Raw genomic sequence first — 15,492 nt, 5'->3', positions numbered from 1 at the left:
AATGATTGTAAAATAACAACTTATTCTAAAGCCTTCTGGTACACAAAATTTTTGGTTTTATTTTCATGCGGTGTATAAATATAAAGTAACGATGGTTTCCCTACTCGAGAACATCCCACATACAGTTGCCCATGTCCAAAGCATGGATAAGCTAGGTCGATTCCACATAATTGAAGTGTTTGACCTTGAGACTTATTGATTGTAATAGCAAAAGCAAGGCGAATGGGAAATTGAAGTCGCTTAAAATCAAAAGGCAAATCAGTTGCAATCATTGGAATGCGCGGAATCAAAACATCTTCACCTTTAAATTTGCCTTTCGAAATTGTTGCTTCAATTACATTGTTCATTGTCCGTTTCACTGCTAATCTTGTCCCATTGCATAGTTTCGGCTGATTGATATTTCGCAACATAATGATCACTGCGCCGACTTTCAATTGCAAACGATGTGGTGGCAAGCCAGGCAAATTAAGTGAATTCAAAAATTCAATTGGATAATTCACTACATCGTCGGGATTAGTGATTGAATCAATTGATTTATAGGTGGCAACTTCACCTGGAATTTGAGTCAAAATACTGACATTGATTTCATTGACATCGACATTTTTGGCAGCTAATATAGCTCTCTCGCTTAGCCAATCTTGATTTCGATAGTTTTGTGCAATATTTGGGAATACATTTTGACTAATTGTACTCTTGATTCTTTACGGTACAAAAATTAGTTGAAAGTGTGATCATGCATGTATTCTTATCAATTGGCTTTCGCCCATTCAGCAGCTGTTGGATCATTCTGTAACTGCACACGAACATTAGTAGTTAATGTAAGTTTTTGAACATATCTCCACAGATCAGAAGATTTAAGGCACGCTCTCAATTCATCAGCTGCTGTTGATTTGGGAATAACAGGCAAAGTTTGTCGAAAATCACCGGCTAGAATTAGTGCACCACCAAATATGTTTGTGTTACTTCGAAAATCTTTCAGTGTTCTATTTAAGGCTTCCAGTGATTTTTTATGAGCCAACGTAGATTCATCCCATACAATAATTTTACATGTTTGTAAAAACTTTCCCATTCCAGAATTTTTAGAAATGTTGCAAGTTGGTTCTTCATTTACTTGCATATTTAATGGTAACTTTAATGCAGAATGTGCAGTGCGACCGCCGTCCAATAAAGTTGCCGCTATTCCAAATGATGCCAAAGCCAATGCAATATTATTCTGTGATCGAATGGTGGCCAAAATTAACGACAACAAAAACGTTTTTCCAGTCCCACCTGGTGCATCTCAGAAGAATATTCCTCCTCTTTTATTTGCAACATTGTCTATAATTGTGTCATCTGCCTACCTTTGTTCTGTGTTTAATTTTGGTAGGTTTTTTGTTACAAATGTGTTCAGATCATTTCGATCATATTCTTTTTCACGTCTTAATTCTGCATTGTATGCATCATGCGTCGGACGATTTGGTGCGATCATACCTAACTCACTCAGAGTTTTATTTGCAATCATCAGGCAAAATTTGGATTTGCAGTAATGCGACGTACTTGATGTAGGATATCTTCTGTCATGTATTCTTGGTAAGTACTCCACAATTCTTTTAGGTTTGCTGGGAAACATGTAGCAATAATGATGGCAAATAGTGTTCTTATTTGGTGTGGAGAACTTGTTGCAAATGCATCCATAAGAGTTGCATCCCACTGATTATCATTTTCAAGCAAATTCAATTCTTTGCATGCTTGCTGATAAGTACAACAAAGATGACCATTAACTCGTTTCAAACTTTTGATCTTGGGCCGGGAATATCAACTAAGAGTAAACGTAAATAGAAACATTCCACTTTACTTGGATGCACAGTGTAAAGTCGTCCGATTGCATCACCAAAATGAACACCTGGATATCCATCTACAAGTATTCCTCGTTGCCTTCGTACCCAGAACCTTGATGATGTATTCCAAGTATAATATTTAGGAACATTTGAATAAAGCAATGTTCTTGCAAATGAATCTGTTTCACATAAGTTGAAAAATGCAATTAGTGTTGTTGCTGGTGGTCCTTCGGCCATTTGTTGAGCAGTATTTTCAGTGAAATAAAAAATTTGTTCATTTTCTAAATGGACTGACAAATGAATAACAGCTGTAGGCGATCATGAATCGGAAATGATAATATTCTCCAAACTGCTTCGTTGCTACTAATGTATCTTCCCATTTGGTAATTAGTAATTTCATCATTTCAATTTACAACTCCAAATACTGCCATGATATATTTGCATATGTATTTGATGGATTTTACGGAGTTACAATATTCCACATTTAAATGAGCGTTGAATATTTTCGATAACAATGGACAATACGGAACCACCCAACGATTATCAACTTCAACTTCCTGGTTTGCCATTATCATTAGGTGATCTACGTCGATACAACGGATATCCGTCATTGCCCGTTATTGTGTCTGAAGTAAATTGCCTTAGGTATCGTTTCAAACACTTTTCATCAATCATACATGGTGAATTCACATTTAGTTCACCGCGCGGTCCATGTATCATGTTTTTAACGACAACTTGAAATAACTCAGGATCAGCAGTGTGATTAGGAATTTCAGCTGATATAAGGTTATCGATTTGATCCGGAGTTATTTTATGTACCAGCCAAATTAGTATATGTGCGTGCAGCAATCCCCTTTTCTGCCATTCGATGAGTACATATGGCAACGCACCTCCCCAAATACATATAATTTCACAATTAAATCCATAAGTGCTTTACATTTTTGCCGAAAAACACGCGCAGTAATGTCAGTAATGTCCTGCAAATAAATTGTTTTTGATGTCATCCCACTGCGGATTACATGTAAATGTAATGAGCAGATTCGGTCCGTATTTTCGTACATAACACATTGCGTCTTGTGCATATTCGTTCATATTCCGTGGGCTACCAATATACGAAGATGGCAATATAGTTAACCCTAGGACTTATACCCAAGTACAGGTGTGGCCAGTAGCTACTTTGGAGTGATGTAGCTCCTAAATCGCTAAAGATATTGACTTGAAATTTTTGATCTAGGAAAACGAAGTAAATATACGTCGATTGGTGTCTTATTTGTCATGCTAGGTCCATGCATTGATGAGACATAAGCTTTCAAAGTTGACACCTACGACTTCTTATACCCGGGTACAGGTGTGGCCAGTAGCTTTTTTTCTCGTTTTTTTCTAATTTTTTTAAGGAAAAACATTTTTATTTATTATTTTCTTTATAAAATATTATTGTATTGATTATTTCTTATAACTAAATATGCAAACCAATTTAAATTATTCAATGCATATTGGGCACTGAGATATTCTGCACATGTTATGCGTTCGTCTTTTGTGTTGGTCATGGATGTAGCAGAGAAAACAGCTTCCAACCTGCTGTTTCTTTGGTTTTGCACCAGCAGCTGCAGACGTTGATGGCCTATTGTCAGCACTTCCTTGCAAGGCCGTACTTATGAAACTCGCGACTGCAATTTTGTGTTGAAGTTACGTATAACTTGCTGATTCACCGACCGCTCTTCAATTATGGGCATAGACAGTTCCTTGGCGAGCTGGCGAAGAAATCTCTTACGCTTCGCATTGGTGCATCTGATGTTGGGATTATTCTCATAATATATGATGTACGCTGCCAATGCCGTCAAATCAATCATATTGAATAATAGGGACAACGGCCAACGCTTTGTCATCCTTTGGCAAGTATATTCTCCAAGCAATTGGTCCATCACGTCCACTCCTCCTTTTGTCTTGTAATAAAACTCGATCATTTCTGGTTTGCCGCTTTCGCCAATGTGATCATCGTCATGCATTGATGATAGTAATATAACTGCCTTGTTTTTTTCGACACATAGGAGCATATGGATATGTTGTGCCTAAAACCGAATGTACTTGACCTCTCTGCACGATCTTTGTGTGCCAACATCTCCTTTGGTATGTAGGGCTTATTTTTCCGCAGAGTTCCAACTGCCGTCAAATGCATGGATGACAAGCTTTCCAGTAGATTTAGGGATGTAAAAAAATTATCCATCGTTATATTTCGGCCGGTTCCATGAAAGCGGCTTACTAAATCCTTCACCACGCGTTCACCCTGGTTAGTTTCTCGTCCCGTAGGTGCTTGGCCAGTATATATTTGTCCATACAGTGGATATGCGTTTTTGGCATCACATACCCACCACACTTTGATGCCATATTTTGCCGGTTTCGATGGGATGTATTGCTGAAACGGGTGCGGCCACGATATGGAAAGAGCTGCTCGTCTACCGTTAGATATTCACTTGGCTTATATGACTGCTCAAAGTTGTAGTTCATCACAGCCCGGATATTGGTGCAGCTTTGTCAGTTACCAAACGTTGTGCCCGTGTGTTGCCATCGTCAAACCTTATAAACCGCAGTATGGCCTGAAAGCGGTTAATGCCCATTGACGCACGATATAATGGACAATCTTCCACCGACCAAAAGTCCGGCGCACATTCGGCATTGCTGCGGTTAGCGCTAGTCATAATAAGCACTCCAATGAACGCATACATTTCGCTCAAAGTAACCTTCTTCCATGTTTTTGGTTCCGCCTCTGGATGTTTTGCGTTTAATTCCGCATATGTAGCTTCTTTCTGCAGCGTACTATAATATCCACCATTTCCGGAGTCATAAAACATTTATATGTATTGACTATTGACATCATAGTAGTTGATCTTGCGGGCCCACTTCGCTGTCGCAAAATATTTTGTTGCCTAGTTTGGCGTGCAAGTCGTGGCTGTGAGCTCCATATGGTACCATCACGTGCTACGAATTCAGCTGCACGCAAATTAATCTTCTCAGAATAATCGGCAGCATCGGATTCATTGTCAGATTCTTCGTAATCAGCCTCATCTACCTAGGCATTGTCAATTGTGTAATCAGGGTCTTCTACATCCGATTCAACCACGCCATCTGCTACTGCTACTTGTTCGCTTTCATCCCCTTCAGGGTTGGAAAAATCAAATAATTCATCATCTGAGATTTCATCAAACAGGTTTTGTATGTACTGCTCTTTTCAGCGTCAGATAATCTATATAAAAATAACTAATTTTTATACCATATATGAAATTATATTTGAGTTATTTGTATTTACCTCATATATTGATTCGAAGACAAATATTCCATGTTCCTTCTGCTATCCATGTTGTAATATTTTAAATTTTTCCTGACTTGTTATTCCCACAAATATAAATCAACTTCACACTTCAAAAGAACGCTTTACAATGAATATAAACTGGCAAAACTGCCGTTTATATAGCTGCAACCCTTAAGATTCTGGAAGCATTTCTTACCTGCCAGGTAGTGGGCTTATATGAAATGTTGTTTGTCAGCAAATTCTAGCAATGGTACAATATAATGTCTTCTTCTAAATAATTAAGAGTGCTCGAAAAAGGTTGTATTCTAAAAATTCTAACAACAATAGAAATTATTGACTTCTTAGAAATAACTTAGAATGCGCGCAATTCTTAGAAGCAGGCTACAAATATATATTTATAACTACTTAAAATGTTCGTAAGACAGTCAGCTACAACATTGCATTAAAAAAAATAACTTTTTTCTCAGAAAAAATGAGAAAAAACGGGTAAAACGGGCTACTGGCCACACCTGTACCCGGGTATAAGAAGTCGCAGTAAAAGTTGGGTATAAGTCCTAAGGTTAAACGTCCGATGTCATTAATGTTAGCATCATTCGCTATCGCATCTTACAAATGAATATACCTATTGTTCAGATCTTAATTTTGCTTGGTTGAAACGAATAAAATTAAGACGTTCTGTTTTTTTGGGCATACATATCAACGATGTACTGATGATATAGTTTACGACATCTCAAGATATAATTTTGTTCTTGTGGACGAACCATCAATCGATAAGAATAAAAATTCATGGCACTAACTTTTTTCTGTACATGTAGACCTGAAAATATGTGGAAAATATGACTTAAGAAATTTCTACAAATGATGAAATGTCAACACACTGAAAATATTATTTACCTATTCGTGGACCATTTTAATTGGTTGTAGTACATAAGAATGCAATCTCTTAACCTGAAGGCGAGTTCCCAATTGGCCTATATCTGGAGTCCTTAGTTACCCTGCGAAAAGAAAAGTCCTCTTTTCATTAGCATTTATCAACAACTTACAATGGATACTCATGTGGTTCAAACACATCCTAGGGTTATCCAGGTCCACGTTTTGGTCTATATCTCGAGACCCTAGTTACGGAGGGGCATTAAAAATACTCTATACTATAGCAATCATCAGCAGCTTCCATTTGCTACCCATATTGTACAAACACATCCTAGGGTTACCCGGGTCCACCTTTTGGCCTATATCTCGAGACCCTAGTCACGGAATGGTATGAAAAGTACTCTATACTATAGAAATCATCAACAGTTTCCATTTGCTACCCATATTGTACAAACACATCCTAGAGTTACCCGGGTCCACGTTTGGCCTATTTCTCGAGACCCTGGTATCCGATTCTTAAATTTTCAAAAGAAAAACCTTCTCCCCATGTGTTTCTTCAATGTGGCAAAGTTTGGTTAAAATCGGTTGAGCCATTCTCCGTAAAGTTCATCACAACGCTAAAAACGGCTGAATTTTTATATAAGGGGTCCGCCATATAACTTTACGGAATTAAAAATGCTATAAAAAACAAACTACTCAATATTTTTCCAAACTGTTTTTTATTTTTTTATTTTGAAGTACAATCCTTCCGGTTAATGATGGAACACAACTTCATTCATATGGCTGCCTCGGCTAGCCATGCACCATCCCATATGATCGGTCCAATTTTTCAACACATTTTCGATTGTATGCGGCTGTATTTCAGCTATGACATCGCGTATGTTGGTCTTCAGTGCATCAATTGTTGCTGGTTTGTTGGCATAACACTGTTCTTAGACGGCACCCCAAAGATAATAATCCAACGGCGTCAAATCGCAGCTCCGAGGCGTAACGCACATACACTTCATTCGGTGCTTTTCATTGCCTTACATGATTTTCAAAGTAATGTCGCAATATTTCCCAGCGTTCTTTGAGCGTATACACAACCATTTTCGTTCAGCGGAAGAATAAAACTAATTTTCTGTCAAATCAGATGACAAATAATACCTAGTTCAAATCCATAACGATAGACGGCGATATAGAAGTGTCCAATCGAAAGGTGAAGGCTAGTAGTAAAACTTTGATGTTTTACATACAGAGTAGTCTTCGCAGCTCATTATTTTGGAATAAATGGCTCTACAGGTGCTTGAGCAAAAAACGCCTCTTATAAGCAGTGGAACTTACATTACCAAATACAGATTATGATTTTACTGAATCTCATTTTTCTGCTTTAACTAAATTTATAGAATGGAGTAAAAAGATTGCTTGCTATTGAATTCACAAAATTCGGTTTAAACTTCAGTACCTTTGTCTACCTGCAATAAAGTGATTTACATCTTTCTGCACTCACACTCATACACCTTAGCTACACTCGTGTAATGTAGGTCCTTTCAGTGGCTTTCGAGTATACTTTCCAGTCATTTGTGCCACAATATTAAAAACAAATTCAATTAAAACTCTTGCATTCCCACAATTGAGAAGCGACCCTCTGCTCCCACTTATGCCATGCAAGCATTTTTTGTGTAAATTAATTAATGTCAAAAGGTCAACTGTGGCTCAAACAAGCACGAACATACACACACACACACACACTGGTATTTATTAAAATAAAAAGTTAAAGTGAAAAATGAAATCTCGCACTCGCAATTAAAAATAAAAATTCTTCCACACCTGTTCTCACAGTAGTAGCAGAGATGCTTGGTACTTAATATACCGCGCGATTTTCGCTGAGTATACATATTTATGGTGTAACGAAGTAATACGATACCGGTGCTTTTGAAATGTTCTGGGTTTTACCACAAAATAAGCAAAAAAGAAAATAAAAGAAAAAATTTTAATTTCAAAATTCCACGGGTATTTTTTTTACATTGAGAGAGTAAAACAACTTTAAAAAAGTTTAATGCTAAAAGTGTTACATTTTTAATTTAAAAAATGCTGGTACCAGAGGAGGGGCTATTCAAAAGTTTCCCTGCTTTAAAATTTTCCTAGCTAAACGCCCTCGGTAAAAATCATTTATTTCTATAGGTAGGTAGGGTGGCTGTCGCAATGACACACTTAGACCTTACGTGGGACCATTGTGATACAACTGAAACTTATATTTACCCTATGTGATCCTTTTCAAACCATCCGGTAGCTTTAATAAACGGGCAAAGCTTCATTAGTTTTAGATGCGCTACATCAGTTAAAAATGGCTATCAAGAGTGCGAAGCCTCTTTATAGCTAAGCTTTCACACTCACATAAAGGTGTCTGACTGTTTATTTCCATAAGTTTTCCTATAATTTTCTTGAAATTTGGACACAACATTCTTTCCTTAAGTATAAACCTTCGTTTAAAGTCATATATCTCCGTGAGTTTTTCTTAAATATTCTTGAATTGTTGGCCCAACTTTTTGAAATTACTTTATTTTGAGAAAAAAGTCATGTATCTTATATCATAGTTGAGAAAATTACTCTTAAAAGTGGTGAGCTACTTGTATATATTGCTCTCTTGATCCCTATCTACTACATAATTCCAAAGCATTGATTACAATTTTGCAATCTGACTATTTTTTTACCTAAAGTTTAGAGTTTTTGGAAAAAACGCTCGTGGCAAATAGTAAAATTGCTAATATTAAACTGGTTCTTTTCTTCGAATTTGAGTATCTGAATTGAAACAAATACTTAGAAGTCACAGTTATTTTCAAATATTCTTTATTTTTTTAAAGAGATTTATAATTTATAGTTCACTACCTTTTTTCGCTTCAAGTATAAATTTTCGTGCGATTCGCCACTGCAGAAAACAATAAATTCGTTTTTATTTTTAACGCACTTCTATGAATTTAACAATAAAATTGCGTGACGCATGTGTGAGGGCACATACAAGACGAAATAGAGAGAGAGGGAGAGAGAAGGTAAGAAAACTGTATACTTTTCGTATGATTTTGTTAAGTCATTCATTCTATTTTGTTGATTTTGCGTTAATTAAACGAAATATCGTAGACGAATTCCTGGCAAACGGTTAGGTAGTTTTTGTTTATTTTTGCAATAGGCTGTCATGTATGGACTATAGTATGAATTTGATATTCATATGTTTAAATTTCAATGTATGGTGTTTAATATCCTGGTAGAAGAAAGATTTTTATTGCAGAATATTTTTTTGGATGTCAATATTTATCAAATTTTAATTAAATAAAAACAAATGCAATTTTCCAATAGCGGTAGTATATTTTAGGTACCAAATGTGATGCCAAAGAAAAAAAAAATTAAACAAAAAGGTATTTCTATTGACTGACTGTTAAATTCTTTCATCCCTTTGCGTTACTGCTTGACCTTGTGACCCATTTTTTTACTATCACATTTGAACTACTACCAAAATCGCCAAAAAAATGCATATTTCGATTAACTGCAAGCGTTTGGCACACATGAAAGCCGTATGAAATGATTTCATGTTAAAACAGACTTCACTGCAGACGATCTTCGTATCTAAAATGCGTTTTCGGCATGCCAAATGTGATAATTTGCTGTACTGAGCCGAAATGGTGGATTAGTAAATTCCTGAAAACTGGAAGGTAGGTACTCAATTCGCCAACAAATTTTATTAGATTTCTACACAACTGCCAACATTTGTTCAATTTTCTAGTGTCCTTCAAATAATACGATTTTTTGAGGCACTCAAATACTTCTATGTGTTGCCGTCGAGCTATTTCTCTAATCTGAAAATAATGCAGTCCATTGCTAAAGCGAACTTGTGTGCCGGTGCGTTGCCCTGCTCAAAGGTAGCTTTTTCACACACCAAAGGCGATCAGTTTTACTTCATACTGATGTCGATTTAATCTAATTTCTCTACATAATATGAGCCCGTGATCTTTTTACCTTTTGCGAAATAGTCGATATGAAGATATCATTCGCATTACAATAACAATTCTCTACTGCCTCAACTGTTGGTCACTGGTGTAGTGTAATGGACCGGCGTTCCATTCACGGTGACGAAACTTACACAAATTCTTAATTACGTTTGAATGTTGTCAAGCACAACTTTAATGCTTTTTATCACACACACACAAGTCACTAGCAAAATATTTGAATATTTTCTAAATATCTTCATAAATATATTCTTTTCGTGTCCTTGTTCACACATTTTCAGCAATTCAATCATTTTACTCCATTTGCTGTATTTATTCTCAACCACTTCCGACATTTTAAACGAGTTTGTTAGCTTTGTAAGTTTGCTTATTAATGGTTTACAAATAAACATGTCATATTTCAGTGATTTCTGAGAATTACAATTTGCATCTGCATATTTGGCGTGCCACTCTTCTTAAAAATGTTCGAAATACTGAAGTGTGTTGTTCAAAATGAAGTTTCCTTGATAGGATTTTTTTAGCATATCTTTATTGTAAATATGTATATGTGTATTTACACACACTAATACAAACTTTTGCATACACAAATTCAGATATTAACACAACTGCACTCCACTGAATGTTCCTGCCTTCCTCAAACTATATGCAGACCCACATTTAATTGTGCATTTGTCGTCAGTGTAGGTGGGGTGTAAATATACCCTGCAGTGAAAGTCTGAAGTACTCACAGAATAATCTATTTTATGAATTGGTATTTGGTGATGCAAGCCATACTAGTTCGAAAAGAACTAGAATAGTACTAGTTGCAAAATAGCCATTTGGAGTTAGGAAATTAAATGTTCTACCTGCAAATAAAAATGCTTCAAACATGAAGCAATCATGAAATGAGGGTTAGACGAATGTTTAAGTAAATGTTGATGGAGTCGATAATCTGTTTTTTTTTTATCTCCACTAGAAACTCGTTCGCGAACTGGTATTTTACAGATTATGGGCTTCCTAGCTTGTTGAGTTATACCAATTGCTAGCATTGAAGAAGATAGAAGTTGAACTACTTCAACCGCAAAACAAACCAGTTCAGAACTAGTGGCCAGTCTGACTGCTGGGCTGTTCTAGAAAGTTCTCATCAACCTGCAATGGCATTGCAGTGAATAGACTTTTTGACAAGCTCTTCTACTACTATTTACATACCTTTATGTGTTTGTGTGTGTGTGTGTGTGCTTGCATTGCCTTGAGTGTATTCTCATTTTCCACCGCATGCATCAATTTTCGGCAAATTGTTTTCATTTTGCATATTTACAATAGGAAATTCATAGTTTCTGCAAATTGAGAATTTTACCCACCACCTAAGTATGACAGCGCTGGATGCCTGGCTGCCTGGCTGCATTGCTGGACGTCACTTGACAGTGTCATTTTCCTTGTCGTTCTTTTACAGCAGCGCTGGTTGCTGTGAGTTATGGTTGGCGAAATCAGCTAACGATTTGAAAACTATCGTTTTGTGGGCAATTGTTTGTTATTGTTTTTGTTATTTGTATATTGCTTACAATAAGTATTTGGTATTTATTGTAGTTGGCTCGCTTACTAATATTCCTGAATTTGCTTCGGAGTTTATTTCACGTTCTTTTTTGTTTTTGTCTATTTGCTTTCAATTCCTTGCTTTCATACACTTCAGTTCGAATAATGAACGTCATTTAATTGTCTTGTGCAATTTTTGTAGGTCCTGTTGCAATACTAACCGCAATTTGGCAATGCCCATAAATCTCTGATTAAGTGATTTTTACAAATAAATCATTTGTGAGATTTTCCATTTTAACTCTGTGAATTACTTTAGGGGAAAGCACTTGATAAATTGCTTTTATTGAAGCTGGTAGGTTCGAGAGAGCATTTTAAATGAAATATTTAGAATTATTTTTGTTGAAAGTACTTAAATCGATATGTACTTCAATACATATATATGAAAGTATGCACAAAGAAATGTGTTTAAGAATGTGCATAGAGACCACTCTGAATTATTACTACATTACTCTCTTAAAGGTATTATTATTATTACTTATTAGCGTCAATATATATTAATTACAATACCAGATCTTATTGGAAATGATACGAGTACCAATGGTTAAGGTCTAGGACTCATTTAATAATGCTATATTTTTTTTCTTTACTACTCTAAATTTGCTCTATGGTCAAACACATTAGACACGAATTTTAATTATTTCTTAATATTTACACGTGCCGCCACACCTTAAAAATCCCTATTGTATTCCTACGAGAAAAATTCACTATTTCGAAAATTTTGGTGTATTCATCTATTTGTTTAGTATGGGTGATGATGAGGTCCAGAATCTTTCTTGTTTCAGCACCAGCTGCTCGTGGTAGGTTTATATTCTGTATATTGTGCTCGTCACAGCTGCCTAACTCTTGGCCGTCCCAGCCGGAAAACTTGGAGCCGTTTCACACAACCTGTTGGCAGATTCCTGCATTGCCCAATCGACTGGTATTAAGCCTGGCCGAAGGTAAATACCTTCGTGTTCAAGTTCGAATTTCTATCCATATACATCTGATTTAAAAGAAGTTCCTCAATAGTATATGTGTAGAGAAAGATTTGGTTAGAATAGTGAGTCGTAAGCTCTTAACAACGGTAGCTTAGCTAACACCAGATTTCCGGGAGTTTACCGTAGTTTTCTGCGGAGCTTTTGGTGCAAAATTGTTTGCTCCCAAGCTTGTTCCAGGCACTTTACCTTTGCTTGCATGTTGTGTCCTGTTTTAGCACAGTTGCCTTCTGATTTGAACACAGCCTTGTTTTTTTCGTCTCTGGAGTACATTTGGTGTGGCCCAACAACTTCTGCTGCGCGCCGTCTGTCATTAAGTCTTCTGTGTATAGTGTGTACGATTTGTAGAGATGAGCTGTGAGAGACTAAAATTTTAATATGATTGTTTTTTTTTTTTTGCTGGAATTTGGCTATTCCATACTAACCCACCGCATTATTTTTTTTAAGTTTGTAATTAGAGCACTCGCTGTTTGGAAGCCAAAGCTGTTAAAGCAAAATATATTAGTTATAAGACACACCGCCTACTGTTATGCAGAGCTTAACATGTGGTCATGAATGGTCATGAAACTTATGATAATTGGAGAGTAAAGACTAAACGAATAAAAATGAAACATGTGATGTGACTAAACTTTCGATTTTAAAAATTTCCATTAATTCAAACAAGCACTGGTACGAACCAATTTAAAGTTTTCTAGAACGAAAGCCTGAACAGCTAATTTCTCTTAAAATTATGTTGTTCCTAATAAATAAATAAATATCGATAAAAAATATGTTTAACGTAACCTACTGAAACAACGTTGATGAGCTTTCGGCATGCCTTTCCACTGGCTTGCGCTTTATCTATTCAAACCGATCAATTAATTAATCACATTTGACCTGCTTACTGGGAAAGATCAAAGCTGCTGCAACACAAACCAATTATTTTCCATACTTCACCTAGTAGTCCTCTATGGCTTCACACTCCTGCCTTAGCAGTTGTAGTATCTTTATATTCGCCACTAAACCCATACAAATACAATAAATGGTATGTCCGTAAGATTGTAATAGAGATGTAGTTAAATAAAAGTGAAACCAAAGCAACCGAGCAAACTCGAGCGACCCTTGATAATTAAGACTAACAAGCCAAGTTGCCGCACACATAGTTGGCTGGTTGGTGTGAGAATGGCACGAGTAGCAAGAGCAGCTAGAGAAATGCGTGTAAGTTGGAGAGATAAGAAAAATAAAAAAAATACTTGTATAAAAACTCTATAATAAAAACTTGGTGCTGCATTGTTTTGGTAAACGTGTGTGAGCGCGTGTTAAAAGCGTATTTATCTAGCCAACAAGACTACATTCATTTATACGAACTAAGTGCATATCACAGCCACAGACCTAGAGCCAGCCGCAGCGTGCAAGTGAGTGTAAGAAAAGCGGTAAAATCTAAACTCTCGGCGGTATACCTACAATTACTTCTATGTAGTTAACCATACAATACCGCTGCAATGGAAGGATGAACTATGTAGCTGGTATTTGAAGAAAGAAGGCGTACTAGTGCGACAGTGCCTAGACTCGGACCAGTTGAAAAATGAGCAATTCGAGTTATATGCAAGACAAGTGCTATTTTATTTTATTTGTGGTTTTTATTATTGCTGTGTTTATTGAAATGACCAAATCGTAGTAATCGCCATTTAAAAAATTCATTTTCTAATATTGAAAAAGACAAACTACTTCAGCTGCAAACCAAACTGGCAGCAACGTATCTAGTTCAGAACTAGTATATTTGACTGCAGGGATTGCCTGTACTGGTTGTAGTTGTGCAGAAGTCTATCCACTATCTACGCATAGACTGTTTGCACTCAAACTGAAATATGTGTATGTGTGCATGCACAATCTTTCACGCTCCCTCGCAATTGTGTGTATGTATGTGTGTCTGAGTGTGTATGTGAGATTACTTTCTCGCTTGTTTAGTTGGTTTCTGATTCAATTTTACTACTTGTATATCCACTTGTAAGCTTTTGTTTTACTTTCTTCCCACACACTTTGCAGCAATTCCATGCATTTTCTGCATAGCTTTTATTTTTGCTTATCCTTTTCAAGCGCAGCCGCCGCTCTTAAGTGCGCTTAGAAACAATTTGCAAAAAATAATAAACAAAGAACCACAGTTGCATAACGAGGAGGAGGGTAGTTGTGTGTGATCTTTGTTCTCCGCCTTTTCGCCTTTTACGATTACAGTACCTTTACTATACTCGGTATGTGTGGCAGGTGCAATCTACCAAGTTTCGTAGACCCCAACCATCACTCGACGTGCTTTTCTGTGCCACACTCAAGTGCGCTATTGACCCTAAAAGGATGTGTGACTTTGGCAACTGCCAAGCAGCAGAGCTCAAGTGCACCTTAGCATAAACGATGTAGGCGTTTAATGCTTTTGTTTTTGTTTTTGGAAATTTTTCGGGCACATATTTGAGTGTAAATTTACTACATGATGATGCAACAGGGTGTTTCTAATAAACCGGCGCTTTTAAAAATGAAATTGCGAGCCCTTCCTAATAAAAGCTTCGTTGGAAAAAATCAAGCATTTTCGTTATTCATGCAAAATGTCATTCATGTTGCAGCCCCTGCTGATCCTGCAATGGTAATTAACTTAATTTTCTCAAACCCTTTTGATGGTATCTGGATCTGTCTTACGAATACGTCTACGGCATTCGCGTTAAGTTTTATTTATATTACATTTTACGTTACCAATTACCAAAAAAAATCTAATTATATCCAACCTTTACTTTGATGTAAGTGATATATCCAAAACGACGTTTAACACGATTGTCGAATTTAGTGCGCAAAAGAGTGATTGCACTTTGAGTCATCCGACTGAATGAAAGTATTGTACAATTCTTAGCCCATAGAAAGTTGGTAACAATGACTCTACAGCACTTGCCCTTGAGGCAAAAAGTTTTCAACAAAATTTTTGAACAATATGAGTAATTTAAGATACTACT

General features: G+C 36.4%; 1 protein-coding gene across 1 annotated transcript in view; it reads left to right on the top strand.

Moving 5' to 3' along the window:
• The window catches only part of LOC129245064 (uncharacterized), a 203,492-nt gene that overhangs the window by 173,752 nt on the left and 14,248 nt on the right, over positions 1–15,492 (top strand). The window lies entirely within an intron of this gene.

The sequence above is a fragment of the Anastrepha obliqua genome, chromosome 4, assembly GCF_027943255.1.
Source record: "Anastrepha obliqua isolate idAnaObli1 chromosome 4, idAnaObli1_1.0, whole genome shotgun sequence".
Classification (NCBI taxonomy): domain Eukaryota; kingdom Metazoa; phylum Arthropoda; class Insecta; order Diptera; family Tephritidae; genus Anastrepha; species Anastrepha obliqua.
The sequence above is the reverse complement of the archived record's forward strand: the minus strand, read 5'-3'. Positions and strand labels throughout refer to the sequence as shown.